The following is an 11,206-nucleotide window of genomic DNA, read 5'->3' as shown; positions in this document are numbered from 1 at the left end:
CGAAAAACAAGGGTTTGGCGCTGCAATAAATCACATTTTCATTTCATATAATAATAAATGTGGGTAATAATAACCTGAACCTGGGGTCTAATGGGAAGGTGAGAGGAGAGAGGTGCAAGTATTAAAACAGAACGACGAAATAAAATTGCATGTGGCGATGTTCCAAGTGCCATACACAAAGCTCCTCCATAGACGTTATAGCGTTTTGTTCGAGTGCATGTTTAAATCTATAAGAACCCTACTAAACATCATACGTACCTACTTTGAACTCAAACTCAAGTCGTTGCTGCTGTTGCTGTTGTTATGGTGTTATGGTGCTTGGAATTGGAACTCTTGGTGTAATGGTCTTTTAAAGAAAACGAACGGAGAACATGTGGTCGTTGGTTATTATCGGCGTCGTTATCGTCGTCGTTTTCGTTTTCATCGTCCGTCGTCGTCGCCGTCGTCTTGTAATCAACCTCAACGTCATGAAATTGTTTCGCACTGGTTTGTGTAATTCTGCAGTTGAATAAACATAACAACACAAGCACACCTTTTAACAAAACAAAAGTAATAAAACAATGAAAAACACTTGTGAACAATTTGGAAGCTTGAGTTCAGTATTGCTCTAATTGTGATGGATTCTTTTCTTACCTTAGGTTGAAAAGATACGAGCTCCTCAAACAAACGTATTACATTCATATGACGTTACATTGGTTACGAATCTTTACCATATAACAAACTGATTGAAAAATGTATGTCCCTTACTTTTCTCTCGGAACCAAGAAGATCTTAAATTTGTGTCTTTCTTTTGAAAAAAACTTTCTTGCAAAAAATACTAAAATATTTCCAAACCCGCTTAAGCTTCAATGATGGAATTGATGGAACAAATTTTACTATCAAAAGAATTTTCTGGCACGCGCATTTTTCACTTTAGATACATTTTCTCATTGGCTTCAGCGAACCGGGAGTACACTCTTAAAACTTAAAAACGCAAACAATAAGTGTGGCGCAACAGTCCGTTGGGAACCAGGGCCTAGTGACTTACAACTCTCAACCATTTATGTGTGCGAGTACTGTTGTCAGGAATGGAAGGGACCTACAATTGTATGCCGAATCCGAACGGCTAATTTGACAAGAATTACTCTTGAAGAAATTGTCAATTCCTCGAAAGAAGCAGTACCCGCGAAAATAATTTTTTTTTAAATTAAGGTGGCACGGGCAGGGATTGAACCCCTTTCATGACAGTCCAACGCACTAACCATCATGCCACAATAAGCATTTAACTAACTTAAATTTCTGAAATAAAAATGTGTTGATTCTGCGCCAAAGGAAGGTCCATAAAAAAATGCATGTCAGTTTTGATGTCAGCAACAAATGTCATTGATTAGCATTTAATTCCTCACTTTTCCAAATTTTGATGTCGTAAGTCTTCTAGCTCAAAACCATGATGCCTAGAAAAAATATTTACAACGCCAAACAAAATACATAGCAGATAGCTCGAGGGCTAATAATAGATTTTGGCTTTGGCTTTGTCATAAAACCTAAAACATTTTTAACGTTTAAATTGGAAATTATCTTATGTACCGATTGGTCTGGGAGTCAAACTGACTCCCGTGTAGTTGAAGGGGTGTTATGCTTGCCTACAACCTGGAAGGAAGAAGCGCTTACTCGCACCTCCACGAAGAGCAAGTTAGAGAGTTCGAGTGCAGCTCGAAGATGAATGATACTAATCAATTCATAATTATTGAAAAAAACACAGCTTAGAACTGCACTGATAAAATTCTCAATTCGTAAGCGAAAGCAAGAAGCTATACGGTTTACTTCCTTCCTAAGATTGAATCTTGCGAAAGATGGTAAACACACTACTGTTATCTGGGCAGAGGTTGACTTACTGTTAAAATTATACAAACCCAATAAGTATCAGTAAATATACAAATCGAATGACAAATGGCTGAAACACAAATACGCTTCGGCTTCGTCTCCGTTACGTTGGGTCTGCATCGAGGTTGCTTTGAATGACACTTTCAATATGACATTTCTAAAACGGCATTTCTGTCATTAGCACTCTTAATTTTCTCTATATAAAAAAATATGAGTTTTGAAATCGAAAAAAACTAAATTTATCGCGGAAGTAGCTTACACTTCCTATAATAGCCAATGAGAATCCCTCTAAAACAAATGTTGTTTGTTGACTTTTTAACAGCTGTTGAGCTGTCAGACAAAGCAAATGTTTAGCAAATTTGAACTAGAGCTTCCGTTTGGAGTCACATTACGTAACATTACGTTATTTCCTTACGATTGTCAAATGAAACGTGAGGTTGAAGCTTCATTGTGATAGCGTGCATTAAATTCCTATGGCTGATCTCGTAAGCGTCAGGCGAAGCCGAAGCTGAAGGGTGTTTGTGTTTCAGCCATAAATGTCATCGGTATTTAATAAATGTTAAAAAAAAGTTGAAATGGAATTATAAATCATTTTTAGGAATGATGTACAATGTAGATAAAGCTCGGTGGAAGATATGTTGAGATGGCCTCCTTGTGAGAGTATGTGGTTTATATATGCATAAGGTATTGATTTTTCAATTCTCAAGAAATCAATATATAAATAGACTAAGCCAATACCAAAGGTTAACAAATAGTAGCTTAGAAAGAGGACCTCACTCGAATCATTTCGCTAAATAAGAGAGAGTAAATCTTTGCCTAAATCTTTTTCTTCATTTCAAAAACTAAGCGAATATACAATGTGAAGTACAGCAAGTGTAAAAACTTCCCGTCAAATTGAGGCTCATAACTCAGGTGTTGATGTTGTAAGCAATTATTCTCTCTACCGATTGGTTCATTCAAAATTTGACTTTGAGTTTCTTTGACGAAGAAAGCATTTGCTCTTACTTGATAACTACCTATATAGTTTTATAATTTGAAAAACTCTCCCAAATTTCAGGCTTTTGTTTAGAACGCATTGAACATGGGAAAAATCGCCACTTATCCAACTAAATTATCCGAAGCCCAATATCGTCGTCAATATGTTAAACTATATAAATCGACTTATGATGATATTGAGAAAATATTTTCAAAACAGCTTACAAACCCGAATTATTGCATGGAGTTTAATTAAGTTGGAAAATTTTGACCATACGTAATGAATTTTATCTTTGGACGGGAGATATCACAACCTTTTTGAGCTTTGTGATATTTTCGAAAAGAATCTGGATAACAACCGCTTTAGACGGCATAGATTAAAAATCACGAAATATATAAAATAATTACAATAATCAAAACAAAACAAAAAATACTATAACGCCTAAGCACAACATTTTGAAACATTTTTGGAGATATGACAGGACAAGACGACAATACAAACTATTTTTGAAGAGTTGAGGTTGAAATACTCTATTGGTCATAATACTAATTATTTAAAATATTTATTTAAATTTAAAATATGTAAATGGTGAGTTTTTAGCTATTATCTTTTCGGCAACACTGGTTTAAACAGCTGACGCACGTTTCGTGTTTTGTTTCACTGTCAAACATCTTCAGTTTGGTCTATAATTTAACTAGCAAATTATTGAATTTTGTTATCTGTTAAAAAAAGTTCATTACCGAAAAATTGTGTTTAGCGATGAAGCTCATTTTTGGCTCAATGGATACGTAAATAAGCAGAATTGTAGATTTTGGAGTGAATATCAACCAGAAGCAATTGCAAGAGATACCAATGCATCCAGAAAAAGTCGCAGTTTGGTGCGGTTTATGGGCTGGTGGCATCATTGGACCGCACTTCTTCAAATATGATGCGAATTGTAACGTAACTGTGAATGGTGAGCGCTACCCAAAATGCAAGAGCTTGACTTACATGACATGTGCATGTGGTTTCAACAAGACGGTGGCACATACCACACAGCACGCGCAACAATGGACTTATTGAGAGGAAAGTTCGGTGAACATTTTATTTTAGGTTCAAGACCGGTCAATTGGCCGCCTAGATCGTACGATGTAATGCTTTTGGACTATTTTTGTGGGGCTGTGCTAAAGCGTATGTCTATACAAACAAGCCCGCTTCAATTGACTCATTGGAAGACAACATTGAAGCATTTATTCGTAAGATACCGGCGGAAATGTTAGAAAGAGTATGCTAAACTTGGACTAAGCGGATGGACCAATTAAGGTCAACATTTGCATGAAATAATCTTCAAACACTATCGATACAAATAAAGATTTCATGCATTTTTCTGAATTGTATTTTTTTTTGAAAAACTTTTCTATAGCTTTTAAAAAATCACCCTTTACATATGCCAAAAATTCTGAATGAAATAATTGTATATGGTCAAAATTCTGTAGGTGGAAAATTCCCTGAAAAATACAATTTTTTTTATAAAGTCTGCCCAAACTACCAAAAACTTGCTTTGTATTTTGTGGTGAGAATTTCGGTACAGTATTAAAACATACAGTGTTTTCTTCGAACAGCATTTTGCTATTCAGTATTTTAAGTTAACATTGTTTTGAAAAACAGAATTTAAGACAAACAGAATTATGACCAAATATAGTATCATACAGAATTTCGATCATATTGAATTCTGAAGAACAATATTTCGATCTGATTCTATTTTGAACTTATGGCGTTCTTTTTTGTGTTAAGGAAATTCTTTGTCCGAAGTAACAAACAAAAATCCTTGTCCAAATATGTACTTCATTTTTAAAGAAATTATACACGTTTATTGATGTAACATTTTAGCCGATTTGTACGAAATTAACGATTTTTTTATATTCTTAACCGTTCGCATACATAAATTGGAAAAACCTCCGAAACTATTTTGAATGTGCGTTGAAAATGTTAAAATTTTTAAAATGTATGTCAAAAAATGTAATTTATTAACTTCCCATATAGTTCAGGAGGCGACGTAAGGTACCCTACCTCATAAGCCGACTGGAATCGAGTGCCAGAAATGGAAAGAGCATGACGTAGCATATACGTAGCATATACAAAACTGCAGGGCGGTCTAACTTTCGATGGGCCTTGCGGTGGCAAAATGGCTACTTCCGGTACCTTTTTTTGGTAAGAAATGGTACTAAAATTGGTAAAAATCGGTTTTCTACTAAATATAGATTTTCCAACATTGTTGGAAGTTTCAAAATTTTTAAGAATAATTCAACTGACAGCCTTTTGAATAAAACACGAAAACCTACTTTTAATCAAGACAAATTGATAGACGGAATTTGAAGTTATCAGTGTGGGTCGCATCCCAGCGATCGTTATGCAACTGCATCCAAATTATTTGTCATTTATTTTGATAGTAATCCAACAAAATGTTTGTATTAGGGCCCCGAAAGAACAAGCTACACTACTGACTCTGATATTAGAGTTTTAGGCTCAAGGCTCCTTAAAAACTAATTGTCACGCTACTGACTTCACTTGCACATGCAACAATCATATCCAACATTAAATAAAATATAAAGAAATGCTATTTCTATAAATTTTCTTTAAAAAAACAAATTTAAAGTTGACATAAAAAGTCTATGGAACTTCTACAATTGAAATGGTGTTTATGGTGCTGCTATAATTAAATATTCTTCAACAAATTTTTCACGAACTTAACTATACCTACGTAGGAAGGTATTTCTTTTCACTTTTCTATGTACAAAAAAATGTAATGACATGTTTGATTTCCTATTGTGATGCAATTAACAATACTTGCTTATTATTTTTTTATAAATAAGGATTCGACACACGTAACAAAAATAATGAAAACTACGTTTAAGATCGACCTTGACTTAATTTATTCTTAAATACAATTAACAAGTATGTATTGTACATATGCCAATTTATAAATCAGCCATAAACACGCATAACTTTTAATTAGAAATTTATAAAAAATACTGTAAAGATAGGTCAAGTTTTTCACTGCAACTGCCGTGGCATTTAAATTCCATAATGTTTTTTAATCTTTAAACATTAGGTTTAAAGGGGTTCATGAAGAAAGCCACCTTTTATCAATGTTCCTATTTTTGAAAGTGTTTATTTATATTTTCGTAGTTTTAAGAGGATAAGATACCTCAAATTCCTATTCCTATCAATTGTCAATTTAAAATTACCCTTTTCAACAAACAAAACAAGAGTGATATAATTTTGAGGTTAAGTTGAGCGTGAACATTTTATTCGTTGCAATGTGGATAGTATGGGGAACGCGAATAAAGTTTGACAGTTCGTAGCAACCACACTGTGAATTTATTACTACCAAATTTGTTTTACTAAATTGTATTGTTTAAGAGAAAAGAAAGCAAATTGTATTATCCTAACATAAGTGTCAATTGGTTTCTTATAATTTAAATGTGTTTTTGTGTTAAATCACGTTTGTTCGCTCTCAAGGCCCTTAAGACATAAAACGCAGCCAATACAGAACACATGCTCACGGCTTTTGGATACACAATTACACCTTTAATGCCAAAGAAATTTATATGGCATAAGGCATAGCTTTTGCTATTCACGTGCTTTTAATTGACACTGACTTCTCACAGAATATTTCATATGCCGAAGTGAAACTTCAGCAACATTTGTCTTTAACCTTAAATAGAATGATTCCCATGAACAATACCCCGAATACAGGATTGTCTCGCAATCTTTGGGTCCCAAAATACCTTCTCCCTTCCCCCGTTTGACAGATTGACGGACAAGCTAAGGACAGGGAAAGCTTTCCAAACCGAATATCCCATGATTGGGGTAGATTCACAAACGTCAAATTTTTTGGCAGTGATTGGGCATCACTGCTTTTTTGCGATGCTGATCGTTGCTCAGCTGATTACGATGTGATGCTAATTTACAAAAATTTTAACGTTTAAAAACATCTTTTACTTTATGATGGATGTGATACTAATAAAAACTCTAATTGTAATTCAAATCTGGAGTCACACATTTTATCTCCTCTAGAACTTTTCTCCACAATACTCGCCCAGTTTGAATTTCGGTCGAAAGTGAATTGATATCACTTTTCAATTTCACGTGAAATGAAATTGCATGTTCTTCAATTCGATCGATTTCGAAATTGCTTTGAACTGTCAGCACTGCAGGATCATCCATTTTTATTTTGTTTCTGAAGTAAAATTTGTGCTGCTTTGAAGACGGATGCAATATTATTGTCAATTTTAAGTGAAAAAAGAAAGCAGAATTCAAGAGAAAAAATAAGAAGACGAATTTGGGAGACAAATCAAATATATTGGAATTGTTCTGATAAATAAAGTAAATTCTTGATTTCCAAAGACGCTTTTTTATATGTTCTTGGGGAAATAGAACCTTTTTCAATACCTTCATCGATTCCTTCAATTCAAGAACTTGCTGCAACCCTCCGATTCCTAGCACAATGAAGCTTTGAAAGATCAATTCACAGAAATAAAGAATGTGATTTAAATGCGTTAAACAAATGGAAAAAACAGAAATACAGAACATCCATTGTTCGAAACACCCAAATTCACTTTTACAAAGTGTATTCACAATAAGTGAAATGCAGAACTGTCTTTGATTTTCTACCGGGAATAAATTAACCTTCATATTTTAATCTGGTTTCTATTAATATTAATCTGGTTTCTATTAATAGTTTAATTTGGGTGCTGGTAAAATATTCTCTAAAATTCATCAAATTAATTAATATATAAACAATCTAGAATTTGATTAAATACTTTTCATTGTCTTTTTGCGCCATTTTTGCTACAAATCGTGTCAGCATCAACAACTTACCAAGAAAATTCTTGATGCTTTTTTTGTTAAGGTATACAGTGCGGTTCATATTTATAACCCGCTTTAAAAATCGCAATTTTTTTGTCATTTATAAACAATACAAAAAATAAAATAAAATGGAATAAAAGTAATGGTCGTGGCAGTTAATTCAAACAACAAGTTAATTTCAAAAACGTAACAAGTGTATTTTTATTTCTTAGTAATACGAAAATTACAAAATTCAAGTATTTCAAATGTATAACCCATGGTTGAAGCCATGAAGTAATAAAACTAAATGAAAAACGCAAACTAATAATTTATTTGAGAACCTTTGTCAATAATCAACTCAAAAAATCTTCTTCTTCTTCTTGCTTTAATCAAGTTATCCAAGATTGCTTCAAAACTTCACCTATGGAAATATTTCGGTTCCTTCCGTAAGTCGCGCCACGTCACGTAGGTAAATGAAAAAAAAAGAGGCTGAGATGCGACCCACACTGATAACTTCCCATCCCGTCTGTCGATTTGTCTTGCTTAAAAGTTTGTCTATATGTACTCGTATTAATTTTCACCAAATTTGCGTACTATATTTTGTAGATTTTATTTTTTTTGAAAAAACGGACTGTGAAATAAAATAAATTTGAAGCCAATATTTTTAATTTTTGAAAACCTATTTGAGTCGAAAATCATTTTTTACCAACTTTTGTTATTTTTTTCGGTTTTTAATTTTTTGTAAAAAAAACTGTCAATTCGATTTTTTCAAAATATTACTGAATGTTGACAACAATATTTTTTGAAAAATAAAAGTAAATTAAAGCTAACATCTCAAAGTTTTGAAAAGATATTTGGGTCGAAAATCAATTTTTACCAACTTTTATAAATTTTTTTTAGGTTTTTATTTTTTGTAAAAAAACTGTCCATTCGATTTTTCTCAAAATTTTACTGAATGTTGAAAACAATATTTTTTATAAGATAAAATTTGTTTGAAGCCAATAGCTACAATTTTTGAAAAGATATTTGAGTCGAAAATCAATTTTTACCAACTTTTATATTTTATAAAAAAACTGTCAATTCGATTTTTCTCAAAATTTTACCAGATGTCAAAAACATTATTCTTCGTTGCACAAAATTGTTTTGGAGATGAAATCATATATTAGTCTTAAAATTTTTGAGGTGACAATTTTTTTTCTTCAGTTTTTTCGATTTATAAAAAAACCGTTAAAAAAATATACATGTTTGGTATCGCATTACAGTTTATTATATAAAATTTAATTCAAGTCTCTAGCGTTTTTGGTTCGTAAGATATTTAGGGTTAACCAAAATTTTCATCTTTTTTCAAACTGCTATGGTAAAAAAACCATCCACGCAATTGCCTTGAGAGCCCTTTCTGCATCTTTCTGCCTTATTATCTGTGTAACAAAATTTATTTGAACTTGATATCTCTTATGGTTCTTGAGCTATGGAGGACGAAAAAAACGTCGCGAACGTACGGACGTACGAACGTACGTACACACGCACGCACAAACATCTTTCTAAAAATCTTTTATTTCGACTCTAGGGACCTTGAAACGTCGAGAAATGTCAAAATTTTCAATTTGACAAATCGGACCCATTACAATAACTTCCTATGTGAAGTTAAAAAACACATTAATGAAGATTCAATATCAACTTTCAATTGAAATATACAGATGTCCAATTAGTGTCCATATTATTCTTGGCGAACTCCAACCTAGCGACCTTGTGAGGATCTAAAAGACGTGGTGTCCGATTCATTTTAGACCGACACAAGTTTGGATTTCGCTGAATAGCTCTCCAAACCGTTGTTTTTGACACTCTTGTTGGAATCAGCGCTGCTAATTTGGCGCAACTTACAGTTTAATTGCTGGCGGCGCGACCGATTATTCGCTCCTCACGGTCACTGAACTTTTTTTTTATTTCTGATCAATAACCCGACTTCTTCTGCTGATTCTCCTCGAAATTGCACTGATGCTCACATTCTCTTCATTAAGAGCCAATATTTTACCTTTTCGATTCCAGAAAGAACCTTACCGCGCGGCATATTTCGCAAAAAAAATAGTCTTAAATGATTGAGCCAAAACAGTTTAATTTAAACACAATGAACTGGATGTTAATAAGGAGCATTGTGATTGTGAAGTGGGTTTTAAATATGAACCACATCAAATCGACCGAACAACGTAGCTTAGTTCAAATATAACGGAATTCTTTTGAGAGAAAAATCAAGCAAGAAATTGCGGTACTATCGAAGACTACAAACGATTTCACTTGTAAACTTTCCCTTTGTTATTTTGAGTTTTTGTCAATTTTTTTGGAGTTAAAATCTCAAATGGAAAAGTGGGTTAAAGTTATGAAACGCACTGTATTTGCGCATGAGCTTATCGAACTTTGCAATAATGAACAATTGACATTTTAAGTGATGCCAATTATTTGCATTTATGAAACGCTACAGAGATGATCGCAAATCATCTCTGCAGTGATCCGTTTGTGAATTTACACTTGGTTACTGTCCAAGAGAACCTAGGTCAAGCCTGTTAACTTAGTTCTTCGAATATAACGATTACAATTTAAATTTAAAAATAAAGTTGGTTACAAACCGGAGTTTGAATACTGCAAACCCAAGTTGTTCTTTTTTTTAGGGAAAACCCTGGACATCGAGTCTAGCTTAAAGTCGTTAAAAAAGCATCACAATATCGTGGTTACATTTTACATTGAAAAAGGGAAAATTACGGTCCCATTTGCTTACCAAAACGTCAACAAAAAAAAACCAAGAATCATTTCTTTAAGTTTCCAAAACCTTAGAAGGTTTACTTACCCACAACTTTTCTTAATTGCCAACGCTTTTTGGACCAGAAAATAATTTAGTACAAAAGAAAAACATTTAAAATTTTGTTTTAAAATTAATTAATAATTTAATTCAGTATCATTTTATTTATTACTTACAATTATTGTAATTTTTTTTCATCTTCTCATTGTTATAATAATTATTATATTTTTTTTGTATTTGTTTGTATTCAGCATATTAAGTTTTTTTCTTTAATTTTTTTTTGTATTTTTAATTAAAATTCTACATTTTTTTCTTGTGTTTCTTTTTGCTTATTGTTTGCTCATAAAATACTTATTGTTCTTAATTTAAAATTAATAATTTGATTATTATGTTTTCTTTTTTGTTGTTTTGTTTATTATTTTATTGATATAATAACTTAAACTACTTGCGTTTTAATATTAGCCAAAATGCTTACAATATCATTGATTAAAATTATTTTGTTTTCTTTTTTTGTTTAATGCTACAACTTGGTATATGAAATTACATATTTGTTTTAATTTTTTTTTTAATTTTAAGCAATTTTTATGCATCCGTGATTTATTGAGATTTTCACAATTTTTTGCACAGATGATTATTTTATAATTTTTGTTTCTCTCTTTTTAAAGGGAAGAAGGGGACTTTTGTGACAAAAAATGAACATAAATTCTAAAACTAATTAAGCGATTAAATACGTTTTTTAATTTTTG

The sequence above is a fragment of the Eupeodes corollae genome, chromosome 3, assembly GCF_945859685.1.
Source record: "Eupeodes corollae chromosome 3, idEupCoro1.1, whole genome shotgun sequence".
Classification (NCBI taxonomy): Eukaryota; Metazoa; Arthropoda; class Insecta; order Diptera; family Syrphidae; genus Eupeodes; species Eupeodes corollae.
Note: the sequence above shows the minus strand (reverse complement) of the source record.